The 12,278-nt window shown below is 37.4% G+C and overlaps 1 protein-coding gene and 6 non-coding genes across 7 annotated transcripts in view; all 7 read right to left on the bottom strand.

Moving 5' to 3' along the window:
* LOC126756674 (ecdysone receptor) overlaps positions 1-12,278 on the bottom strand; it is a 310,622-nt gene that overhangs the window by 243,666 nt on the left and 54,678 nt on the right. The window lies entirely within an intron of this gene.
* Trnai-aau (transfer RNA isoleucine (anticodon AAU)) lies at positions 2,046-2,119 on the bottom strand. Its single transcript has one exon. It is a non-coding gene; the product is annotated as a tRNA-Ile (tRNA).
* Positions 2,502-2,574, bottom strand: Trnak-cuu (transfer RNA lysine (anticodon CUU)). Its single transcript has one exon. It is a non-coding gene; the product is annotated as a tRNA-Lys (tRNA).
* Trnai-aau (transfer RNA isoleucine (anticodon AAU)) lies at positions 5,449-5,522 on the bottom strand. Its single transcript has one exon. It is a non-coding gene; the product is annotated as a tRNA-Ile (tRNA).
* Trnai-aau (transfer RNA isoleucine (anticodon AAU)) lies at positions 7,209-7,282 on the bottom strand. Its single transcript has one exon. It is a non-coding gene; the product is annotated as a tRNA-Ile (tRNA).
* On the bottom strand, positions 7,766-7,839 carry Trnai-aau (transfer RNA isoleucine (anticodon AAU)). The gene has a single exon. It is a non-coding gene; the product is annotated as a tRNA-Ile (tRNA).
* Trnai-aau (transfer RNA isoleucine (anticodon AAU)) lies at positions 9,188-9,261 on the bottom strand. The gene has a single exon. It is a non-coding gene; the product is annotated as a tRNA-Ile (tRNA).

Here is a 12,278-nt window from a genome sequence, read left to right on the forward strand (position 1 = left end):
CTAATTGATAAATACTAGCAACAATCCTTTCCTGTATTCAAACTGTACGCTAAAAATTTAAAATTCTATAAAAAACATTATGTATTTCTGTCTCTAAAGAGTTTTCGTGTCAATACTAATGTTTATCTTCTTTACTGACTTAAACTTTTTTCGAAAATTCTTCGAAAAATTCGAAAATGTTTTCGTACCTATGTACATACATATACTAATATTTACCTTGTTTTCATACTTCATCATTGTTTTCGAAAATTCTTGGAAAAGTTATGTACATTAGAGTGGGTTGATTTACAGGGTGTCATAAAAAAACGAGAAATCGCGTATGCGGGAAATGCTGTATGGACCATTATGAGCAACTTTGCCTACGAGACTATGGGGGTAAAACCCTTATCGAACTAATTTTAAAGCGAAGTTCTTTTGGGATCATAAATGTTCGTCATGTTCGTCAATTTTTGATATATCCGAATAAAATTTTATAAGTAGCTGCTTTTCAATACTATATTGCTCATTTGTCGAAATCGGTCAGATCAGACAATTATATCTCCTGTACAAGCGATTATTCAAATTTTTTAAACTTTGCCTTAAAACACTCTGGCTGGAAATGGTTTTCGACCCATGGCCTCTTAGGCAAGAATGTTCAGAAAGTCCCCTACAATATTTCACGCAAACGCAATTTTTACAATTGTTTTTTTTTTAGAAAAAAGTCGACCCACACTAATGTACATATTGTACACAGTACACAATATGTAAGTATGTATGACTTTGTCAAAAGATTTATAAAAAAATCGAGATTTTATAGAAAGAAAAAAATCGACCCGCTCTACTGTATATGTATGTTGTTATCACATATCTCCCATACAACCGATTATTCAGATTTTCTAAACTTCGCCTTAAAAATCACAGGGCGAAAACGGTTTTCAACCCATAGTCTGTTAGAACTCTCCTGGAACGTTTCTTGCAAACACGATTTCTATAAAAAAAATTCTTTAAAAAAAATAATGACCCGCTCTAATGTACAAATTGTACATAGTGCACAATATAAGTATGTTTGACGTCGTCAAAAGATTAAAAAAAAATCGCTAATTAAAAAAAATCGACCCGCTCTAATGTACATATTGTACACAGTTCTCAGTACACATTAGAAGTATGTTTGACGTCGTCGAAAGATTATTTTCAGGTAGATATGAGCAATGGCTCATGCACCATAGAAATCAAATGCAAAAACCCTATCTAAGCAGTGCATTCAACTGTCTGCTAGGCCGCTCACCCTGCACTTTTATGGTCTACCTGCTTTGAATTTCTGGCGTTATCTTATTTTTACCGATTGTAAATATGAAATTTCGCAATAAATTTTCAAATCAACGAAATGTTCAAGGTGCCAAAAATAATCGAAGATAACGAGACAGTTTCACTGAATTTTATATATGATTAGTATATACAGTGGAACTTCCCTAATTCGAACCACTATAATACACAAAAAAAAACTTCGAGTTAGAGAGCCTTCGAGTTATGGAAGGAAATATGTATAATATTGCCAATTCAAAAGTTCGAATTATGAAGAACTTCAAGTTAAAGAAGTTCGAGTTATAGAAGTTCGAGTTATGGAAAACCTCGAGATATATAGATCCGATTTATGGAGAACTTCGAGTTCTATAAGTTCGAATTATGGAAGTTCAATTGTATAATATATTTACAAACGTTAAGAGCATAGCACTAAAAAAACTGATTAATGATACCGGCGTGTGGGAAATTTTAAGAAATTGTCTAAGAAAATGGATTGTTTTTGATTAAGATATCAATTTTAAGATCCTTACATATATTTTAAGACCGGTTAAGTATGTACGTACATATATTCCTCGATAGCACTACTCACTCAACAAATCTGAGGGGAAAATGTCCGACGATGAGATAAGGCAACAGAAAATTTATATATAGATTTCGATGTACTATTTTTACAACCCAAAACCTCAAAAGCGCTGAAAAATGCTTCCGCTAAAATTTTCGTTCTAATAGGAAAACGCATTTCCTTGATAAAAAGTGATTTGTAGTGGCCCATGAGGGGATCGAACCCGCGACCTTCGCGTTATTAGCACGACGCTCTAACCAACTGAGCTAATGGGCCTCTTGAATAATGGACAAATAACGGAAATGTCATCGTTGCCATTTGATTTTTATTTTTCAAAAGATTTAGCGTTGGCTAACAGAGTATCTGTCAGTTAAGTTCTGGTTAAAAAAAGGTTATTTACCAAATTAAGTAGTCTAGGTTAAGTTAACCAGAACAGATGGCTGCTAAGCAGATATTGAGAAAACGGCCTTTAGAGAAAATTCTACTCAGGCATACAATATTAAAAGTTTATTTCACTCAAAAACTGATTCACTGCAGAATTATGAAAACAAAAAAATTTAGAAAATTTCCTTTTTTGAGTACTTTGTATTTTTAAGCGTTTTTCTACAACATTAGTTCATTTTACTTATCTAAACAGCAATAAAAAAGTTATAACTCGCGCCCAACGTGGGGCTCGAACCCACGACCCTGAGATTAAGAGTCTCATGCTCTACCGACTGAGCTAGCCGGGCGAATACAACTCTGTGCCAATAACGGAAATAAAAGATCAAACTAATTTAACTAAATATAAAATAAAAAATACAATATAAAATATAAGATATAATAAAAAATAAATTAAGTATGTATGTACCTATAGCCACGTTATCACGGAAAATTTTAAATTGGAGGTCAGAAAATGGAAAATTGTTACTATGAAGACTGATCTGTTGAAGACTGATGTTGTCAGCCTTTACTATTTATTTTGCTTTGAAGAAAAATAGAAACCTTCAAATATGATTTATAAAAAAAAATCGAGTTTAAGAGTATAATTATGCTTCGTAATAAGGAACTCGCTATATACAAAACCATCTTCCCTTTTGGGGCAGGACTTCTTCCATATGTCAGCTAGTTGTCCCACTTCATTAAAGCAAAAATTCACTGTTCAAGTAGTTACTAGATCAACTTTTTTGTTGACTAATGATTATGATCTCTTGGCTTCAATCGTTTTCCCTTGTACCAGGAATCGTCGTGGTAAGTGGCCATTACTTGTTAGAATTCAAAAGCGATCCAACAAATATTATTTTAATTTTGAATGAACTACTAACGGTTTATAATGCATTTCTAACGGTTCATGAAGAATTTCTAGCATTTTAAATTATATTACTATGCAATAGAGAATTTCAAGGGCTTGGACCGCAACTAACTATGATTGAAGTAGCTGAGTTTGGGAGAACATGCAAATGTGAGTCTCGAGGTTGGATAAGTAGAAGTATGACATCTGTTCCCTTAACACAAGTGTTATGTGGGTCTCATGGGTACACTTGGGTGACTCTCACGACCTCATTCACGTAAAAGCTGTTGATAAATACTTCCAGAGTAAGTTATCAAGTGGCGATCAACTACATTGTCGTCTACCTGGTCTTACTAAAACTTTTCATGAAGTCACTTTTTATGTTCTTGATAGGTTCAGGTCCTACAGGGTTACCTTTGCATTGACGTGTAAGAAAAAAATGTCATGGTAACCACAAAACATAACCGCAAATATCTAAAGAGTCGCCACATCAAAAGCATACAAATCACAGGCCTGTAAACCACGAAAATGTGTGAGCTTTAAATATTTAGACAATTTTGAATTTTACTCGTAACCCAACAAATCCATTTATAGCGCTTTCCCATAGTAGCAAAGAGCCAAAGAGAAGAGAGAGAAAAAAGCCAGGCGGCGCATAGCAGTTGAAACCAAATTATATAGTTTTAATTACCGTGCAACAGAGACCAACGGTAAATAAAGCTTGATGGCTCAACATATGCTTGCCTTTGTTTTAAATTAAAAGGTCAACGACGCAGCGTCTGGCCCAGAAAAGCCACACAAATCAGTATTAAGTGCAAAAATAAATTCATTGGCACATACTTGAACATAACCAAAACTCAGACAAACCCTAAAATACAGTTACAAAAGTAAATACAAAAACAATGTGTGTATGAGGGCAACATTTTGGAAACCCTTAAAAGCCGGTGAAATCTTAATGTGCCCACGCACACTTTCAGAATATATATTTTTGCCGAGTTTTCGAACGACTGTTGGTAGGCAGGAGCCTAAACCAAGCGCCAACCAACATAAAAAGGTCATACACGCACTTCAAACCATAAAACAGCTGCGTATGACGGCTGTAGAGCGGCCAGAAGTAGGGGTATAGAAGACACGAACAGACAGACCGACCGAACTGGGAGTGTGATGAAAGCTAACGGCTGGGTAGGTCGTTCGAAAGGCAGAGCCGACAGCGGCGGTAGGCAGCTGTCTAAAAACAATGAACTATACAATAAAACAAGGAGAGAAAAAAGTGTAGCAGACATTTAGGCGCAGTAGCACGTGCGACGCATTTTGCACCCAAACAAAGAAAAATCGATACAGAAACGAGGTATAAGCTGAAGGGTAGATAAATGGTAGCCAACGCGGAAAGTGCAAGAAGCAAGGAAAACAAAAAATCTTAAAGAACGAAAAGTAGAATGAAAATGAGAAACACGGAAAAACTGAGAGAGTGCCGAGAGCCAACGATGAACAAAGAAAGTGCGAAATGCGTAGAGAACAGACAGAAAATCAAATGGCAAAATAGACAAACGGCAGTGTAACGAAGCAATAACAGTAAATTTGTGAAACTGTTTGACATGATGCCTAGCGTTTTGACGATGACAACTCACACGGTGATGTGTCTGTTGACAGGCGCATTGATGGGCTGTCAGCCGACTGAGTAGGTGGCTACAAGCATTCAGCATAATCAAATATATGTATATGTACATATATATAATGTATGTATATGTGCGTTATGTTAAAATGTGGGGGACATGAAAATGCTCAGACGGAGGGTTGAAAATGGAGAAAATATTGGTGGTGCATAGAGCTCGAGTTTGTTTGATGAAAATATGAGTGGCGTGCATGAATTAGGAGGATATGATTATTGATAAGAGTTGGAAACAGCAAGTAAAATACTTTCTTTTTCCTTTTTTATTTTTCATTTTTAAAAATGTACTTAACTTCTTTCCCCCAATAAGAACTGTAGCTAAGTTCCTTTATCTGAAAGTAAATATCCTAAAGTGATAAGTCTCCTCGCGCATAACTTAAGTAAAAATAATAAAGTAAAAAGAAAAAAATTAAGTTTCTGAGTATTTTTTTTTTGGAAGGAAGTAGTACTTCTATGATGGGTTCCATTCATCAACTGAGAAAAGTAAACTTTTGTCTTAGCTAACTCAATTTACTACCCCAATATAGTAAGTTCAGAGCGAGATAGTCCAACAGTATTACATTTATTCCTCCACAAAATCTATATTTTATAAGATTCATAGCTGATACCTGATTATTCACAACCCCTGTACAGTTTGAAGCATGGTTTTTCGATAAAAAGGATAGTTTGTGGCCCATGAGGGGATCGAACCCGCGACCTTCGCGTTATTAGCACGACGCTCTAACCAACTGAGCTAATGGGCCAGATACCGTTATTGCTCGTCGAAGGTAATTTCAGTTGGAAACAGAACTGAGATCTCATATAATACTCAGAATATAGACTAAGGAAACTTTAAAAGAAATATATTCACAAGAGTATTTTAATATCTCTTAATTATATAGCGGAAAACATAGCTCTAAATAAGTTTTTACGAAAGTTATGTTACGAGATTGATATGTAAATGCCCGCATTTTTTTTTTTTATTTAAAAAGTACCCAATCTTGAACTATTCAAAATTCTAGAACTATTTCAAAAATATGTTCGGTGTTCGATGACAGAGTACTCAAGAGCATTTTGAACTATTTCAAAAATATGTTTGTTATTAGTAAGCATTTTCTTAGACCTTAGGTCGCAATACAAACCTCAATTGTTTATCTAAGTCTTTTCTTATCTCCAAATAGACTCCAAGGATTATAACCCTATTATCTGTCTCTCCAATCGGCCGTAGCCGCTGTGGTATAAACATCCGATATACTTAATGGATAAATATGACATTGACATATTGTTACATCCAGCTGTCAAAGCTCTTCTTGATCTAGTACAGGTATCCCTCGAATAGCACGGTACTTGAGTTGCACGAAATCTCGAATAGCACGGTTAAAAATTGCGACAACCCTCGAATAACACGGAGTTCGAATTACACGAAGTCGCGAAAATTCCTGTTAAAAATTGAGTATAATTTTCCTTCGAACGACTGTTTGTAGTATGACGCAATAATGCATTTGAATCAGTGGTTGAACATATGTAATTTAAAAATTATTGCGTTTATAAAATTTTACCTTTTAAATTTTTAAGTTTCACTTCTCTAAATTGAATAAATTTTGTTATTTTTGTATAACTGAAATTTTATAACTAAAAATTAAAAAAAAATTGTTCTTATTTTTAATGTTTTCTTAATTAATCTTTGGAACCAAATGTACAAATTTGTATGGATCTCGAGTTTCGAGTTGCACGGTTTTAAATAGCACGGAACGGTATCTCCAAAATTGTATGATTTATTAGTATCAAATAACACGATTTCGATTAACACGGAACCAATTAACCGTGTTATTCGAGGGATACCTGTATTACCTATTCTTGTTCATTTCTTCAAAGAAGTTTCGACACTCTGCTTTAAATTTGAGGTAGTAGAGTATTTTCCCGGATCTTTGACAGCAATAAGTTAAATAGCTGAGTTTGTGGGAGCAAGTGACTATAAGGAACGAGATTGAAAAAGTATAAAAATAGAACTTGAGAGAGCAAGTGACTACTATGAAACTCGAGATTGGGTTATGTAGATGTATTATATTGATATACTTTAGTGAGTTTCTGGGTCCAGTAGGATCGATTCGCTTTAAATTTGAGATAATAGAATTTAAATTACTGAAATTCGAATTTATTTATGTTAGTACTGAAAATCAGTTCTACTGGTATCAGAATTTTCAATTCGACTATTGCTTTTTTGATTGAATTGGAATCTTCTACTTTGGAGATATGGGAAACACTTGATTGACTTAATATTTCGAACATAATTTTTGAAATAGTTCAACGAAATGCTATTGGATTCCTTAAACAAACTAAGATAAGGATGATATATAGTGGGCGTGTCTCATCAAATATATCCATCCATCTCGTAATATGCAATTCTAATAGCATCACATCCTTTTCCAACTAAAATACTGAATTTTTAATGGCCCATGAGGGGATCGAACCCGCGACCTTCGCGTTATTAGCACGACGCTCTAACCAACTGAGCTAATGGGCCAGACAAAATTATTTAGATAGATAATGCAATATGTACCATTAATGGGTAATAACTTAACAAATATTAAAGATATGAAAAAAGAAAAACGATTAAATTCCTTGGTACCTAAAGTTTGTATGGCAACTAACTATTTGCTCAGTGGTTCGATTCGGCGGTTCCGACATAAGAGCAGCATTCTGGGGAAAAACGTCTCATCTGATATCTCATAAACGGTAGACTGATTCGCATATATACAGACGGACAGATGAACGGATATAGTTAAATTGACTCAGTTCGTCATTCTAATCGCTTTTATATATGTACATATGTTTTATAGAACCTCTGTCGTTTCCTTCGGCTTGTTAAAAACTTCGTAAGCCTCGTCCAGGGTATTAAAAGTATACGAACTTAAAATTTCTTTCAACTATCGTCTTTTTGACACTTATTGGTTTACAAACCTCAATCCTTCAGAAAGTTTTACCTCGAAAAAAGTAATTTAATTCATGGCCCATGAGGGGATCGAACCCGCGACCTTCGCGTTATTAGCACGACGCTCTAACCAACTGAGCTAATGGGCCAGTTGGCAACCCTATAAAAATAGCTATTTTTCATTTATAAATTGGTTCACTAACCGGTCAATTCGCAACAAAATTAAATGAATGCAATGTCTTAATCGGCAATCATCTCTTTATTTGACCCTCTTTATGCTCACAACTAATATTTATAATTTAGCGAGTCAATTAAGTCCGAAAAGAACAACGCATAGAACAAAGTCACCTAACCTACTCGGTTATTAATATTCTTGAGCATATATGACACTACTTTTCGACTCGAAGTGACCGCCTTTTTTTTTTGCATATTTTAAACGAGGATTTCAACTCTTGACCGTTCTTCAAAACGGCTTATTAAAATGTTGCTCAAAGGCTTAAAATGACACATACAATTTAAAATGTTTGGCATAAGTAATGTATGTTCTGACAAACAATGGTCGTACTCGCGACATACATAGCTCTCACGTCACTGTTGACAGTCATAACTTCGAAGTCGTAGATAATTTCGTCTATCCTGGAACCAGCGCTCACACAAAAAACAACGTCGGCCTCGAAATTCAACGCAGAATAACTCTTGCCAACAGGTGTTACTTCGGACTGAGTAGGCAATTGAGAAGTAAAGTCACCTCTCGACGAACAAAGACCAAATTGTACAAGTCACTCATAATTCCCTTCCAGCTATATGGTGCAGAGGCATGGACGATGACAACATCTGATGAGTTGGCGTTACGAGTTTTCGAGAGAAAGGTTTTGTGGAAAATTTATGGTCCTTTGCGCATTGGTAACGGCGAATACCACAGTCGATGGAACGATGAGCTGTACGAGATATACGTGACATTGATATAGTTCAAGCTAAGTCATGTCGTCCGAATGGCTGAAAATACTCCAGCTCTGAGATTATTCGACGGAGTACCCGCTAGAAAAAGCAGAGGAAGAGGAAGACCTCTACTCCGTTGGAAAGACCAGGTGAAGAAGGACCTGGCTACACTTGGAATCTGCAATTGGCACCAAACAGCGTAAAGGAAGAACGACTGGCGCGCTGTTGTAAACTCGGCTATAACCGCGTAAGCAGTTTCTACGCCAATAAAGATGAAGAAGTATCCGAGAAAAGCAGTGTTTCCAATGACAGTCGGGTCTTCATAACTGCTATAGTTCCGAATTTTTATTCGGCTGACTTAGCAGCATTCCTCAAAAGAAATTAAACGTGTTCTAGTAGTTAAGATATGGATTAAGGTATGTCAGGTCCAAACACAACACTAAAGTAGTGAGAGTTTGGGAGTGAGTCTATTATGCCGAAATAAAGATGTTGATCAGACCCTCTGGTAATAAAACAGCCATATTTACCCGTTTCATGCGACAAAAAAATCGATTTACATGGCCCATGAGGGGATCGAACCCGCGACCTTCGCGTTATTAGCACGACGCTCTAACCAACTGAGCTAATGGGCCAGATACCGTTATTACGCGCCGAGCATAAGGTCAGCTGGAAACCGAACTGATATCTCCTATAACACCGTTTGAAAATGATCAATTGTCAATCAAGAGACCTCGCTCATAGTGTTGGCATATCGTTTGGTTCAACCCAAACCATTTTGAAGAATGTTTTGTGTCTCAAACACGTCAAGAAGAATGTTTTGTGGCTGGTTCTTCGCGACTTGGAATCATATCGTACCGCAAACAGTGTATTCGCCTGATTAGGCGTCGTGTGACTACTGGTTAACTCAAAAGGTCAGACTCCTGGCGAACTCAGAAGACCAATGCGGACACGCCGAAGTAGGTACTGAAGGCTTTTACCGTGAAAAAGACTATTCCGACTGTTTGGAGAACTGTAAAACTAGTTGACAAAAGAGCATTTTGACGGACGGAGATTAGTTTGATAGGGACCTAAGTTGATTTGGAAGAATAAAAGAAAAAAATAAAAATTCCATTCCATTTTTGACTCGTTAAGAGACCCAGTTATTTCGAAAAGATATATATAACATCCCAAAATATTGTTTAGTAATTCAGTATTCAATTTTGAGAAAGTTTTTTTCAAATAAGCTTCTTCCAAATTTCTTTCTCAAAATTCCAGTCAAGATTTCATTTATTGCGTAGTAGATTCGGGAACGAATTGATTACAGAATATTTCGACATTTCTGCTGCAACGATTACTACTAAAAGCTTATCAAAACAAGAAATATTAATAAAAAAAATAAAAAAGGAACAAAAAATCAAAAGAAGAAAAGCAAAAACCTGGCAACAAACGAGACAAAACGAACGAATTTATATAAGAAACGCATGGAATTGCACAGAAGCGAAAGCAGTGCAACTTTTTGTTTTATTATTTTTTGAAAATACGCCAGCGGAAGGTAAATAAATAAGCGCAAAAACGCAAAACAAACACACACAAACAACAACAGTGCCAAAAAAGTACAAAAATAACAAAAACTGCCTGCAAGAGAACAAAGTAAAATTTTAGCTAAAAAATGGAACAAAAAACGCTTCGCCCACAAAAGCAGCGCAAATTGAGTGCAATCGCTGGGGGGGGACGGCGCGTTCGCCAGCCGGATACACATACAAGCTTGTACTCGTAAACAAGGGAGTATGTGTGTGTGAGCAGCGATTTGGGGCGCAGTGGTCGGCGGCGGCAGTCTGTGTTGTCTGTGCGCAATGACCTTGAATGCGGTTGCTGCTTCATTTTCGGCTACGACAGCAACGCTGATGACGGTGATGACCGACGACCGACAAGCAAACCGACCCTCCGACGCCACCGCCTACCGCGCATACCACATGCGTCAACCCAGTCCCAGCCCCAGCGCGTTTGAGCAAACCGAAACGCAGTCGCAGGCGCAGCTGTGTTACCGACCTTTAGTTGCACAACAAAAACAGCGCGAGCAAAAAATGCACAAAAAGTGGAAATGGCATGGGCGCATGGTGGCAGTGGAATTGCGGGAGGGCGAGCAACAGTAGGGGCGAAAAAATCTCGCCCAAGTGGCCAACCAATGAGAAATTCGCAAACGCGCCTGTTACACTCGGCTCACTGAACCGGGACTAAGCGTCTCCGCTGCTAGCCGATTCGCCACCCAATTTTGCTGCTGCTGCTGCTGCTGTCGCTAGCATGATTTTTGGGCGCTGCAAGCGTTTTTTAAGTAAATATGGCAGGCGGCGCAAGGCGGGTACACATTTCTGTGTTGGCTCGTGTGTCGCTCTGGCGTTGTGGAGTGCAAGCAAACACAAATACGAGCAGATTTAATGACAGAGCGCCGTGTGTGAAGCCCATTTAGCTGCGGACCAGACACACGAAATATTTATATACATATATATATATATGTATATACATATATATATTAATTGGCGTGTGTAGTATAGTTATATAGATGGGTAGATATTAAAAAGCGAAATGCAAGACAGCCGAAAATTGAGTCAACGCAACGCGAAGCAGCGCGCAGATAGCGCAGCAGGAAAACTGCCGAGTTTAGTTTTCGGTACGTTCGATGAGTGGGGTTTGTCTTCGAAATAAATAACCGTATGCCGTCATGGATGAATAATTCAAATAATTCCACACGTTCGCGAAGCTAATAACCTGAAGTTTGATGACTTATTCTAAATTTTTGGTATGTCTTCAGAATTTTTGACTTTCTGCTGTTGCTAATCTTCCGTTTTCGCATGCAGATTTAGACAATTTTTTCGCAACTTTTTAGCTTGCTGAATTTTATATAATAATTTTAATGGATAGCAGGAATTTTGAGTGGAAAGCGTCATTAGACTTTGATGAGTAGAAGAATTTAAAATTACACTTTCAAGACCTTGTAAATTACACTCATGGAAAAAATAATAGATGTAGATAGACAGAAAGATAGATAGAAATTAATTGAGGTTTTGCACTGCAAACTATTTGTCTTGGAGCAAGTTGATCATATCTTTAAACCTTGCTAGATTGTAAGCTCCCCATAGCAGCTAGGCGTGGCGCATTCCTGTTGCCTGCTGTCAGTGCACAGTTCGCGACCCACTCTCTCCTCCGTGCGAAACAATATATGGTTCTGGCCCTATCATGCTGGAAATAATCGCAGAGCAGGGTAGTTCATCGGCCAGCTCCTTGCCGACTACCCCTTTATACTCCGATACCCAGATCAGTGGTACACGGTTGCAAATTGATAGGCGGTTCAGCCTTCCTATACACTCCTCCACGAATAGCGATTTGATTTCATAAGCTGAGATCGCGTTTAGTGCTGCTTGACTATCGCTGAGTATAGCGATGATTGCGTTAGAGATTATTTCTGCACAGTGACTTACATATAGCAAAAAGTTCGCTTGAAAGATTCTCGGAAAACAACCCATTGGTACGGATAGCTTGGTATGCGGTCCCGTAATGTTTGCACCAATGCCTTCCGGTGCTTTGAGCTTTCAGTGTACCACTGGATAGTGCCACCCCTCCCAAGTAGTAGGTCGAGTGTGGCATCACTCCACTCTGCCTTACCGCCGAGAGG

The sequence above is a fragment of the Bactrocera neohumeralis genome, chromosome 4 (genome assembly GCF_024586455.1).
Source record: "Bactrocera neohumeralis isolate Rockhampton chromosome 4, APGP_CSIRO_Bneo_wtdbg2-racon-allhic-juicebox.fasta_v2, whole genome shotgun sequence".
Lineage (NCBI taxonomy): Eukaryota > Metazoa > Arthropoda > Insecta > Diptera > Tephritidae > Bactrocera > Bactrocera neohumeralis.